Source organism: Trematomus bernacchii, unplaced genomic scaffold (assembly GCF_902827165.1).
Source record: "Trematomus bernacchii unplaced genomic scaffold, fTreBer1.1, whole genome shotgun sequence".
Lineage (NCBI taxonomy): Eukaryota > Metazoa > Chordata > Actinopteri > Perciformes > Nototheniidae > Trematomus > Trematomus bernacchii.
Window position 1 is genome coordinate 1,249,089 of NW_022987905.1, and position 12,941 is coordinate 1,262,029.

Consider the following 12,941-nt stretch of genomic DNA (forward strand, 5'->3'; position numbering starts at 1 on the left):
TGATATCCCTGGAGCACCCTAAGAGAGGCTGATGACAGCATGTGTTTGTCTTCCTTTTCCCTTTCTTCGCTATCCACGCACACAATACACACAGATAGACAAACACGGCGCACCTTCATAATCTTCCATTCTGCTCCCCCCACCCACAGTTGAAGCTTCAGAGTCAGAGCCCTGTAATGCTTTCGCCCCAGGTACTGCCTCAGGGTCTGAGCAGTGGTGACGGCAAGCAGAATCAAGGGCTTATTGTGGCGAACATATGTGTATTAATATGTGTTTGCAAGGGGTGTTTGTCAAATATCTTCCTTGCCCCTCGTACCTCCTAACCACTTGCTTTCTGTTTAGCCTTTCAGCTCCCTGACACCCCAGGAGTGCACTTAGCAGTTTCAATTAGCGCATTAGCTGTAGCAAACGTGCCGGTCTAAACCACACAGAGCTCCCGACAAGACAACCAACAAACAGCCCAGTAAACTGATGTTGTGACCACGTGCTCACAACAAGGGTCACCTCAGATGTCAAAATAATAATAATAATAATACATTTTATTTATCAAGCGCTTTATCAGGTGCTCAAAGACGCTTTACAGAGTTAATCAAAATAAGATAAGCTACAAAAAAATTATTTTATTCAATTTGAGTCAATCGGGATTGGAGGAGTCAGATGAAATTGTTGATTTCGGGAGCACTTTAATGCTTTACTGTAATCAGAGCATTTTCCTGGTGACATATATTAGGACACTATTAACCTATATAGGTGGGCCTGAAGACTTTTTTTTGTAGCATTGAAATCAGCTAAGGATGAATTATGAGATTTAAAGAGGCATTATTATGCTTTTTAGGGTTTTCACTTTGCTGTGTGTGTTATAGGTTTGTGTGCATGTAAATGGTCTACAAAGGCTAACATCCCAAAGTTCATGCTAGAGGGAGTTTCTCTCCCACACTTGAAACTTAAAAAATAAATAGGCAATCAATTAATCAGAAGTTTCATATAACAGAGCCATAACTTTTGCACAATTTATGCCAACATTTGGAGCACTGTCACCTGCCACAGACATCATTAGACAGAAGAGTTGCTTGAGGGAAAGCATGGATCCTTCTATTTTTGGAGGATAGCTATGGTTCAGATAAATACAATTTGTTTTCCACAAGTTTCCCTCCAATGTCCACCATAGAAAGCTGCATGAGTGACAATTATTTGTAGCTATAGTACATACCAAAGCAGGCGTAGAGTTTCTTAGAAACATGATTGAACAGGGTTAAATGTAAATACAATTGTGTACCGTGTGTCCTTTGTCGTGGCAGTAGCAGAGACACAGGACTGTTGAAGGTTTATAGTGTTGGTTTGAAAGGCATCCATCAAAACCTTCCATACAGAGAAGTGCCTTTTTTCACCATATGAGACCTACACTGTAAAATGTTTGGCTGTAAAATTACAGTAAATTACTGGCTACTAGTTGCATGGATTTCACAGTAATTTACTGTAAATATTTCACAGTAATTGACTGTAAATATTTCACAGTAATTTACAGTAGATATTTTACAGTAAATTAGAATAAAAGTACAACTAAATACTGTGACTTTACAGTTGCCATGCCCATGGAATTACTGTGATATAGCAGTACAGAGCTGTGGTATTATGGTACCTTGCTGTACATAAATTACAGTAATTACCTGTATTTTCACACTTACTGTAGAAGTAATGCAACACAGTAGCCAGTTATTTACTGTAAATATACAAATGTAAATAATACGATAATATATTGTAAATTTGACTAGTTAACTGGGATTTTACCATAACTACACAATTCAATCAGCTCAATCAACAAAGAAAAACAAAGAAAATGCCCATTTTAACTTTGTATTACTCCATTGAAGTGCAAAGTACATTTCACAGTGTCTTGGACATGTTGTTACGGCCCCAACCTCTACTCCGCGGTAGTGGCTCGTGCTGAGACCCGCAACATGAAAAAAAATACAGGCAATAACTTGGTAACGAGCATTTATTGATAATCAGCCGTTTGCTCACACAAGCGAAACGGGAAACAAAAAGAGGTCTGGAGGACTGGCCAAAAGAAACAAACAGAAGGATGGAACCCGAGCCAGCCACACCACGGGCCGTAGGACCCAGAGTTTCCCTCCCCTAACCAGAAATCAAATAAATACCCTATGGGAAACAAAATAAAGCCACAAAAACTGGACTACCAGGTCCTCCAGGCTAAACATAAACACATCTGCAAAAATATGGCCTACAGCTCAAAATGGCAAAGAGGTATTCTAAGGAGAGTGTCTCCCGGCGTCAGGATAGGCGAGACATCCTTCTCCTCCAGCTTCTCTTTATATATACACGGCTGAGTGGAATTTGGAACACCTGGGCAGAGGCGGAGCCAGGGGCAGACCAGGTGCACCTGCGGGAGGGGAGCACTTAACACATGTCTACACAGACATCCACTCGAAGTCAACCATTTTTCTGAAGAATGTGCTGACATGGGGGTTTAAATTGCCATGCCTCTTTTTGGCTTTCGAGCCCGTCTCAGGGTTAATGCCCAAGTACCTGAAAACAATAAGCCAAGACAACAATTTCAATTTTACATAGATTTATATGTTGCATCGTTTACATGCAGCGGTGCCCCTTTCAATTTAAGTAAAACCTGCACCAAAAGAAAGAAATTAGTATTTAAAGCCAAGCAAGAGCGATACAAGCAAGAAAATCACTTAATTTGTTGTGTTATCACAGAGGATGGTCTGAATACAGTATTTTACTGTGAAATAATACAGTAACATGTTGTGAAATCCTGGTAATCATGTATCCTGTACATTCACAGTAATTAACTGTGCATGCATTGATTTAACTGTGAAATTCAAAATTACAGTATTATATTGTGAACATTACAGGTAAAGACTGTAAAGTGGTAAAACAGTAATTTATTGTAAAATATTACAGCTAAATATTGTGAAATCATGGTAATATTTTACAGTGTAGGCAGTACTCACTGTGACTTCTAGGAATTGCAGCATGGGAACACTCCTTTACTTTTGTATGAAATCAGGTGAAAAACTGTCTGAAAAATAACATTTCAAACAACTCTTTAACTGCCCCTCATGATCGAATACCTCAAATATGAAAACAAGGTATTTAAAGATCAGACTCTGATTCTCCACCTTACATTTAATAGTGTGTCATGTTCAACAGGCTTTATTCCCCTTTTGTCACAACATAATGTTTCCAATACATAGAGCCATCCTACTCGGCCCCTTTGCTGGGGAAGCATTTAAAAAAGCACGCACTTTTGTTATATAATAAAGTAAAGATGTATTTATATTATAATATTCTTATGTTTGATTCATTTGTTTTGCGTAGCTTTGTCTTAAAGTTTGTGAAGTCATCATTTAGTGTAATGCTGGAGTGCACTGATAGGATTACCAATGACAAGGATAGAAGAAAAAAAGAGACCAAGAGCCAGGCGTTCTGATGCAGCTCCACCTCAGAAAAGGGATTTGGCCCTTTTTTTTTGGCCAAGGCGATGAAACCGGTCCGTTTTGAAAACACCTGGATGGAAAATGTAAGCACATCAGACATACAATTATACAGGAGAATCGTTGCTGTTGTCTGACCTTCTCTTCCGGCTCGAGGCATGGTCACATTTACCCAACCTCCTCAGGGACAATAAACACAAAAGAAAAGTGAAGAATTTATAAATTGAGAGAAAAACTGGTAGAGGAAAGGGGGTTAAAAGCAGAAAAAGGAACAGAGAAAGATATGATTTAGACAGGGCAATCATGATTTATTGCTAATGATGAGCTTCTTATCTAAAGAAGTACTCCCTCAGTGCTTACTCACACCAGTCTCTGTGTGTGTACTACTTTGATCGACAGTCTGGGGTTCAAGATAGCCATTCTTAATGAAGTCAGCCTTGAGCAAAGACAGCCGTGTGGACATGTGGGCAGGCAAGGCTTCGTTTGCATTGAGCGCAGACCACCACTAGCTATCTAACCGTTTAAAAACCCTCCTTTTCTCCGTAATAATGGCCATTAACAAGTGATCTTTCTGGAACCATGAGCTGGCCATTATGAATTGCCAGAGTGGTACCGCTAGCCGTTGAAAGCCTTATTATAACAGAGAGCAAGAGGCACTGACAAAGAACCATGGAGACAAAAGGGAGAATCTTCACCTGGGTGAGGTTGGGAAGGAAAGGGAGGGATTTAGTTGAAGATAGGCGTAGGAGGATGCAGAGCTAGAGGAAAGGGGAGATATATAGCATTTATGAGGGGTACTACTTTATGTGTGCTTGCCTGTAGGGTGTGGAAAGTGTGTGTGTGTGTGTGTGGGTGTCTTGGGAGGTCACTGAGAAAAAAAAAACCCTTGCAGATTTTGTTAATTAAGGACAAGGTTGGATGGACAGAAGGAGGGTCTGAGTGAAGAGGTCGTGAACATGATGATGATCGATGGCTTGCATTTTAAATCGCTCATAAATATGAAGAGAAATCCCCCCTTATGTAGACACTAGCCAACTTTTAAATATACCAACTGAAGAACTATAGGCAACTTCTGAATTTTTAAAGAAAATGACCCCGACCCCCCGATCGGTACCATGCATGCATCTCAAGAGAAGAAAGAGCATAGAGCCAGAGTGTTGTGCAGGACATTGTCTGGTCGAGGCTACCACTGTCAAAACACATCCTTTAATCTCTTTTCCCCGTGCCCAGCCCCCTTCTTTCTCTGAAAATCTAGGACATTCTTTTTCATCATCAGTGTGTTCCCTGGTCTCTGTGGTATGCTGAGCCCCAATGCCAAAATGAAACTCCATAGTTAAGGAGTCTCTTTCTTTCTGCCAGCGGCTTTGGTCGCAGGCACTGTCCTGGGATAGGTGGGGTTCGGATGTGGTTCCCTTTGCCTTTTGCATCTATTCATAAAAAATGTAGTTACGGGAGATAAAGTGGAATAGATGAGAATTTGTCTCCAAAAATGCCATTACATTGTTGTTTTTTATTGTAACACAATAACAATAAAAAGAACATTTTCTGTAAGAGCAAAGAAAGAAAGAATTGTGGGTGTGTGCGTGACAGACATTAGAAATGATCCGATAAAGATGGACTTGTACTGTAGAAAGCGAGCCATTACTAATGGCATTGGATTAGTTTTGTTTGCTTTCAAATCATCATTTAGGATGTATAAAATATAATTGAAAGAAAAACAAGACATTATTAGGATTCAACATCGCTGGTTTGATGATATACCCTAGAGAAATACAATTCACATCAAGCAAATATGATACGATGTAGACTTCCGTTATCATTTCCGTTGCCCATTGGCTTTTCTTGCTATCATTTCTCTAATGACAGTTTCATACCACACCATTTGGCTTATGAGCTGTTTTCCTAATGCTGCTGGAAGTCACAAATGGTAATGGCAAAGCAGATAGTCTTCTCTCTTCAACACTGTCAGATTCTCCTTACTGCTTCTGATGATCATCTCTACAGTAAAATAAGTATTACCTATGTATGCAAATGTAATGACATTAGGGAACAAATGTTTGGAGCAGGCTACCTTGTTCTATAGTAGGTATCTTTCTGTGATGCAGTTTAAACCCATTTTGTCCCCAGCCTTGTTTCAGAAGCCGCCACTAGGTGGTGCTGAAATCCTATGGTCCCACTATCATATCGACCCCCATGGGCTTGCTTAAATGGGGCTGAATGTGTTGTTGTTGAAGGAGTTTGGCAGACACAAGGCAAGAGTTACTGTCCCAGGTTTAATTGTGTTCTGAGAGAAAAACAGCTCTAATGACATAGGAAATACAATAAGGCTATAATAGGCTGCAGAAATTCCAGTGGAAACACTTATCAGCCCACTGTTTGGTAGCGGAATGAAGATAAGAACTAAAAGGGAGCTTTCTGCACTGGTAGCCTGTGTTCAGTTTGAGTCTTGTGATCTATTATTCATTCTGCTGATTCTTCTCATTGCAACTGGTTTGCATAAACCCACAGCATCATTAAATAAAATAAGCTAATTGATGAGTTTTACTGCAGCACACTTTAGTGTTCACCAGTAAAATCGGTTGGAAATAGTCTTTTTCCTGATCCTTGACGGTTATTCTCCCACAATAAGAAGACAGTAACATACATACAAGACGAGGCAAGCTTTGCAAGCCTTAAGACTATTGAGATATTGACATAGCAAAAAATGTATTCAGATCAATAGTTGGAGGGCGCACCTATTATTTTATGCACTGATCCTACACAACACGGAGAATCTAAGAGATGCAGAACTTCAGAAAGAAACATTTCTCAGCTCACAGCTATGTGGGAGAGGGAAAGTAAGACAGATTGCATCGGGCGAAAAGCTATGATCTATAAAAAGGAGCTGAGAAAAGAATAGACAAATCCAGTACTGCAAAAAAAACAAATACTGTGTATTGGTCTCCAGCTTAGGCTTTAGTATCAACAATATCTGCTATTATCTGCTTTTCTGGCAGTAGCTACTACCCCTGCTATGCTGAAACCAGCGGGGGCATATTACCTGGGATGTTCCTCTGTGGTTCAACACATAGTGGCGTATGACAGGCAGTGGAAAATTAATTAGCGATCGGGACAAGGTTATAGACACATAATGAAAGTTATTGGCCATGTCACTTCATCATTTCCCCAGCCCCCCTGTTACTTTCCACCGGGTTATTCAGCCGTGAAATGGGGGTTTCATATGACGCAAGGAGGAATGTGCCACTACATCTACACCACCGACACCTCCCGCCCCACTCTCCCAGAGGGTTAGCACATGGATGATCAAGGCACTTAGCCTAATGTGGAGGGTGCAGGGTGACAAGGAGGGGGGTTGGGGAGTGTTAACCCTTTCTTTTACATCATTACAGAACATTTATGGATAATTCCATCAAAGCTTCCATGACCAGATCAAACATATATTCATCTAATTAACCTGTATTCAGCTAGAACTGCAATTGCTTTGGCCTTGATTGCTTAACACTGAAGGACAGCCAGTCCGTTGTGGGAAAAGAACGAGAAAAAACATAAATGGTTGAAGAATTGTAATTGTTTGTTCTTGTTGGTCCTTAATGAATACAAGTGGCATCTTCTTTACAAATGGTTCAACAAATGAAGTGGCTACAGGCTTTTTCTTATTCTTAGAAAGACGCAAATGGTAATGTCAACTTATGATTATGTGGAAATAATATAAACATTGCTACAAGCTACAGTATACTAGGAGGCATGTTGTCCTTGTCCAACAAAGCCATACATGTCAACAGTGCAAGTTTATTTCTTCACATTAATAGAACTTCAGTAAATAAACAAGACCATATAATGTATATGTGCATTCAGTCAAAATGACCCCTTTCTCTTGTTACACTAACATATTGAGTTGTATTCAGTATGTGGTAATTTTCAGTTCAATTTCTTCATACAGGATGTTGTATGTGTATTTAGATATTTACATGCATATTGGCACAAATAAAACCAGCCATGAAACACAATAAGCCTGTCCTTGCAGAATATGATAATTTGTCCATTTCATGTGTTTTAAACCAACATTGCCGGATCAATTTCTTTCTGACAGAATACACAATGATAGAACATAATAACAAGGGTTTGCTCGCACTCTTTATTGAACTAACAAGTATTTATGAATAATTTATCCTTGTGTTCAACTCCTCCTGTACTGTAGATGTTTTCCAAAACATTCACTTAAATACAACCTTAAGCAAACAAAAACTGAGGAAACTAGCTTAAAGCTGCCTGCATACAGTATGAGTGTTTTTTATATTGGATATGAGCGCACATTCTCACACAGTATAAAACATGCATATCAAATATAGTTTCTCTCGTTAAACTGTAGTCTTATGGGTACATTGTTTTTGTTCTTTTTTTGTTCCATATAATGGTGCAAGAAAATAAGTAAATTAGAGAAGGCTTGTCAAGTGTCAGCTCTCCAACGATGAAAGTAAATATAACAACACACCATTAGATGGTATTGAATTTATATACGGTTAAAATATACACACATCCTGTCACTTTCACTGCTCAAATGGCCACCTTTGATGTGAAAAATGTTTGAAATCAGCAAAAATTGTTTCATTGTTGAACAGGTGAAGGGAGAAGATTATTCACAAATGTCCATGTATTAGATAAAAAACAAAGGACCATCAAAGGAAAACATGGGCATAGAAGCACTTACTGCAAAATGTCTTTGTGGGCAATTTATAAAGTTAGAAAACGACTATGTTTCATACTTTTACTTGTTTTGGTATTAGGGTTTTTCTTACCCTGTGTTTAAGATGGGTCCCATCCATCACGAAGGCATCTCAGACATCAGCACGCTTCTCCAAATCAATGGCTCATTGACTGGCCCAGCAGCAGACATGGACACACGTCTGTCTCCCTGACAGTTACACAAAAGAAACAAGAATACAAATTGGGCTTCACTGTCTGACTGAGAGGGCAAGAGAATAGATCATTGACAATCATGACACAAATCCATTTTGGGTTCTTGAAAACCCTTTTCTATTGTTACCTCTGGTTCCCTCAAGTCCCCTTGCTTAGTATCTGTCGATATAGACATGCTTGGAATAGTCATTTGGTTTGGCTGTCTCTACAGGAGTTTGGGCTTAGGTGCTTTAGAGGACATTTTGACAATGGGAGAAGGATTGAGGCAAAAGCCTGTCAGTGGCTTTGCTGTTTATTGATTGCAAATGTGGTGAGAGCTTAATTGATTCACACTTTGAGATCAACATGATAATCTCTTAGCCTTGGGACTACAGTGGGCTGTGCAGGTAGGAAACACAGCTGGGAAGGGCATGGAAAGTGTGAATCAGCTGAGTGGAAAGTTACGTTTGTTGTTTGCCTCCGGTCAGTGTGCTCAGTTAAATCACAACCATCAATGCTGCTTTGGGGCATTGTAATTAAGGGGACCTTGAGTAACTAAAAAGTACATTGAAAGTGAAGGGAACAGCTGATTTGTGTTGTAAACAATCCACAAAAGTAATCCTTATATTTTTGGAAATAAGGTTTATCCTGCTATTGGCAATCTAAGGTTGCTTGAATTGTGAACATTTTTAGTTTTCTGTTGATCTAATTTATCTTGGCTGGAACATCATCAGGTACACTGCACTTCCCTATTCCATTAGATTTCCCAGAAATTCAGATCTGTTATTTCTGGCCATTATAAACAAACAAACAGCAAACAATGCCACATAACTTTAATCCTGTCCAATCATTGGTCACTCAGTGTGCGCTCAAAGCAGCTTTTCAGAGGAAACAACTGCAAGTCAAATTAGTTTTCAAATACTTGTGATCTTTCTCATAGTTGAAGCTGCGAAAGAGCCTGATTCATGTTGCTTAAACTGGGTTATATCTATGGTCCTAATAGAAAAGCTAAGCAGGTTGAACATGAATACATCCATGTATTCGTCCTTAGATCATTCCATCTCTTCCTTTGCCCTGGTTCCTTTCCTTCAGTTTATTCCGAGCACCTTCTCATTCTCACAACCCTTAAAAACCCCAGTTTCAGTCCCTTCTCTTCTTATTAGGAGCTTCCCAACAGCTCCTCTCTCTAGCATCAAAACCAAAGGGCCTGTGGTTCCCCCATCAACACGACTTCCTAGGGTGAAGCCTTGAATCCGACAAGAGACAGAATTTGCTGATGGGATGGCCACTAGACCCGCGGGCGGCTGGTCAGACAGGCTAACAAGTAAGTAGATGGACACCTAAAAGACTTTGTCAAAAACGAAGCTGCCTTTTCACTGCTGTTCTGGGGCTTAAAATAGAAATAGGCAGGGTAAAAAAAACAAGGCTACATGGGACCACAGCCATTCCTGTGTTCTGCAGATGAAGAAAAGACGCCTGATCAAGCGCAGCAGGGGAAGAAGGCAGGCTGGAAGGCCAAGGGGATTTGTGCCTCTGTTTATATGTGTGTGTGTACGACCGTGTGTGTATGTCTGGGCATAGCAGCCACAAGAATTTTCAGTTTTCTGGCTGAAGAAATCTCTGCAAATGATGCACACCGCCTTAAGGCGAAATGTGGAGAGTCCAGGAAAAGTTTTTCTCCTCTGCTAATCAAAGCGAATATAGTGTAATTATTAAGTTGCTTCTCAGATGAAAGGCAGCTTTGTCCAGTATGTGATTGATAATTTATATAGGACACCAGAGTGGTATAGCGTATGAATCACACTGTGATAAAGGAAATGTACAGAACATATTTGTTATGCTCTCAGGGTATGATATACCCTTTAAGTGTCTTACAGTTTTACATATAAAATTGAGATTCATGTTTTGCAGCCACATTGCAAGAGCTGGTATCAAAGAGAATGCATCTAAATCCCTCTTTAACCTTCCTTAACTCTTGAGTTTGAATTTAACTGAGGCAAACTTCAGAAAATACAATAATAAAAGCAACATTGCATATACATGTGAATCTTGCCAGTAGCAATACATCAATATAAACTGATCAATATGTTTGTTCCAAGGCCTGAGCTGCCTTCATTGGAATACATTATTCCTTTTTATAAACTTACAGTGTATCCCTAAAGGAAGATATTGGCTAAGAAAAACAGCAATGCTATGTTGGCGTATGCTGGTATACAAAAAGTACCTGCACATAGTGAACAGATGGTTTATTAAGGACATGTAACTGAAGTATTCAAACGACTATGGTTCCTATTGATTATATTGACATTGACGGGCTGGATTGTGAATTGTTTGTGTTTTTAATTGTTGTGGTTGCTATAGGTCTGTTACTTGTCAGCAATGATATTTTTTATATTTAAGTAAGATCAACTTTAGCCTTGTTCCTATACTGTTGCCTGAACACTACCATATATACCATATGTTAATCAGGAACAGATGTTGTGTGAATCTGGCTGACAACATATTTTTACAGTGAATATTTTAACAGATATGTAAAAAATTCACATTTTGTGTTGAATAATGAAGACCACATACATGTATAAATAGCTGTAGCACATATGTCATCTTATGTGGTCCTACTATAAAATGATAGCATCTTGTTGGGCGTCATTTCGAAGGCGAGATTAAGACGTAGGTTTGCGATAGATATACCTCTAAATCCATTTATTTTTGTTATGGGATTCGACTCAAATTATTACACATTCTTGGAATTGCTTTTTATGCCGCACACCTCACACTTTTACAGAAACGGTTGTATGAAGATCCACCTGATACTTTATGATGGTTTGAAAGACTGATGTTCATCTTGCCATTGGAAAGATTATCATAGTACTAAGAGGAACTCTTGATGAGTGTGTTAGGAACTTGTCTGCAATGGCACATGGAAGACTAATGCTAAAGTATTAAAGCTGCTGCTGTTTCCTTTTTTTTTTTTTTTTTTTTGGGTTTTACTACGCATTGTTGTATCTGTTTGTGACAATTAACAATGCAAATATTCAAATGGAAAACCCAAAAAGATACATTTTCTTTTTGAATTGAAATTTGCTAAAACTGGGATTTAATCCCATCCGTTAAAAGGCTTACAATAGTGGTTGCAAATAGCTGTCTACCTCCAATCTATCACCAGTCATCATGAGTTGAATTGATATTTGGTCTTTCTTACGTACCATAAGTAAAGATAATCATATACTTAAAGAAACCTACAGAAAGCCAAATGATCAGCAGGAAGTAGCAGTTAAATTGTGAGTTGTATTATCATCGCAATTTGCCCGGAGCACAAAGAAGAACTGTAGGCGGACTGCTCAAGTGCCAGCTGTGTAATTGTAGGAGTTCACGTTCAGGAGAAAATCAGCAGACCTCTCTTTAAAGCTCCATTTTTCGAAGCTTCAATCATTAGCTTTTGCTAGCTGTAGAAAAAAAAGAAGCAAATATCCAGACCTTCTTTATTCAGGATACACAGTGAAGTAAACCTCAGGCAAAGAGAGAGTGCCTTTAATATAAGCACTTACTTTTGGTCAAGATGACAGATGGATTTTTCTTGACTGGTTGTTCTAACGTGGAAAATATACACCGTTTTCTTATCGCCTATTGTTGCTCTCATTCTTGAGCTTTACTCTTCTATTTTGTGTCTCGGCGTGAATGTCAGGTGGAAGCCGAGTGTTACCCGGCCTAAGGTGAGACATCACAGCGTTCTCCTCAGGAATATAGCATGATGTCTGTCTTAGCTTGTACAAGAGTCACTGTACTCTCATGGCTACTTCACTGCCAAAATGCATTAAGCAATACTAAACTCTAAATAATGAAACATCCGGGTGACATGGCTTGGCAAGTACACATCATTTCCCGATTAAAACTTTATCACCAGACACTGAAAAGTTTCCAAAACAATTAATTACCACGGTTTTAATGGTGGCTTGTTGTATGTAAAACGCCATAAAATGGGACTTAATTAAAAAAAACTCATTATATTTCCCAACTTTTAGAGTTTTTAAATGAATATTGAATATGCCACTGTCTTTGCTTCTCTCTTTCTATGCCTCTTTTCTCTTTTCCTCTTCTCATTTTTACACACACACTGACACACACTTTCCTTCAGTGAGTATTAATGTGCCACCTCTGTGGATCCAGAGTGGGTGTGTGTGAACTTTTGCATTCATTATCACAATTAGATATTTAAATGCGAGCCCATTTTTTGTTCAGACTGAATCACTTTCAGTCCTCTTTCACTTTTCAAACGGAGAAATTAATTTCAGTTCTCCTCTGGTGCGGACAGGGACCCACGAGAGAGAGCTGCTCAGTCTTGTTGGAGAATACATGTGGGAGAGGAACACCTCTGTGGCATGTGTCACGCTACTCTTCTCTTTTTTTACACCTTCACATGCCCTCTCTCACGGTAACGCAGACCCAGTCCTCATCTTTTATGGAGTCTGAAAGAAGCGTTTTATTGCACCTGACCTCCACCTACCTGACATGCTCGGTGCAAGGCCGTGCCCCGGATTTGAATATCAATACAAATGCGGCACAATGGCGAAGCAC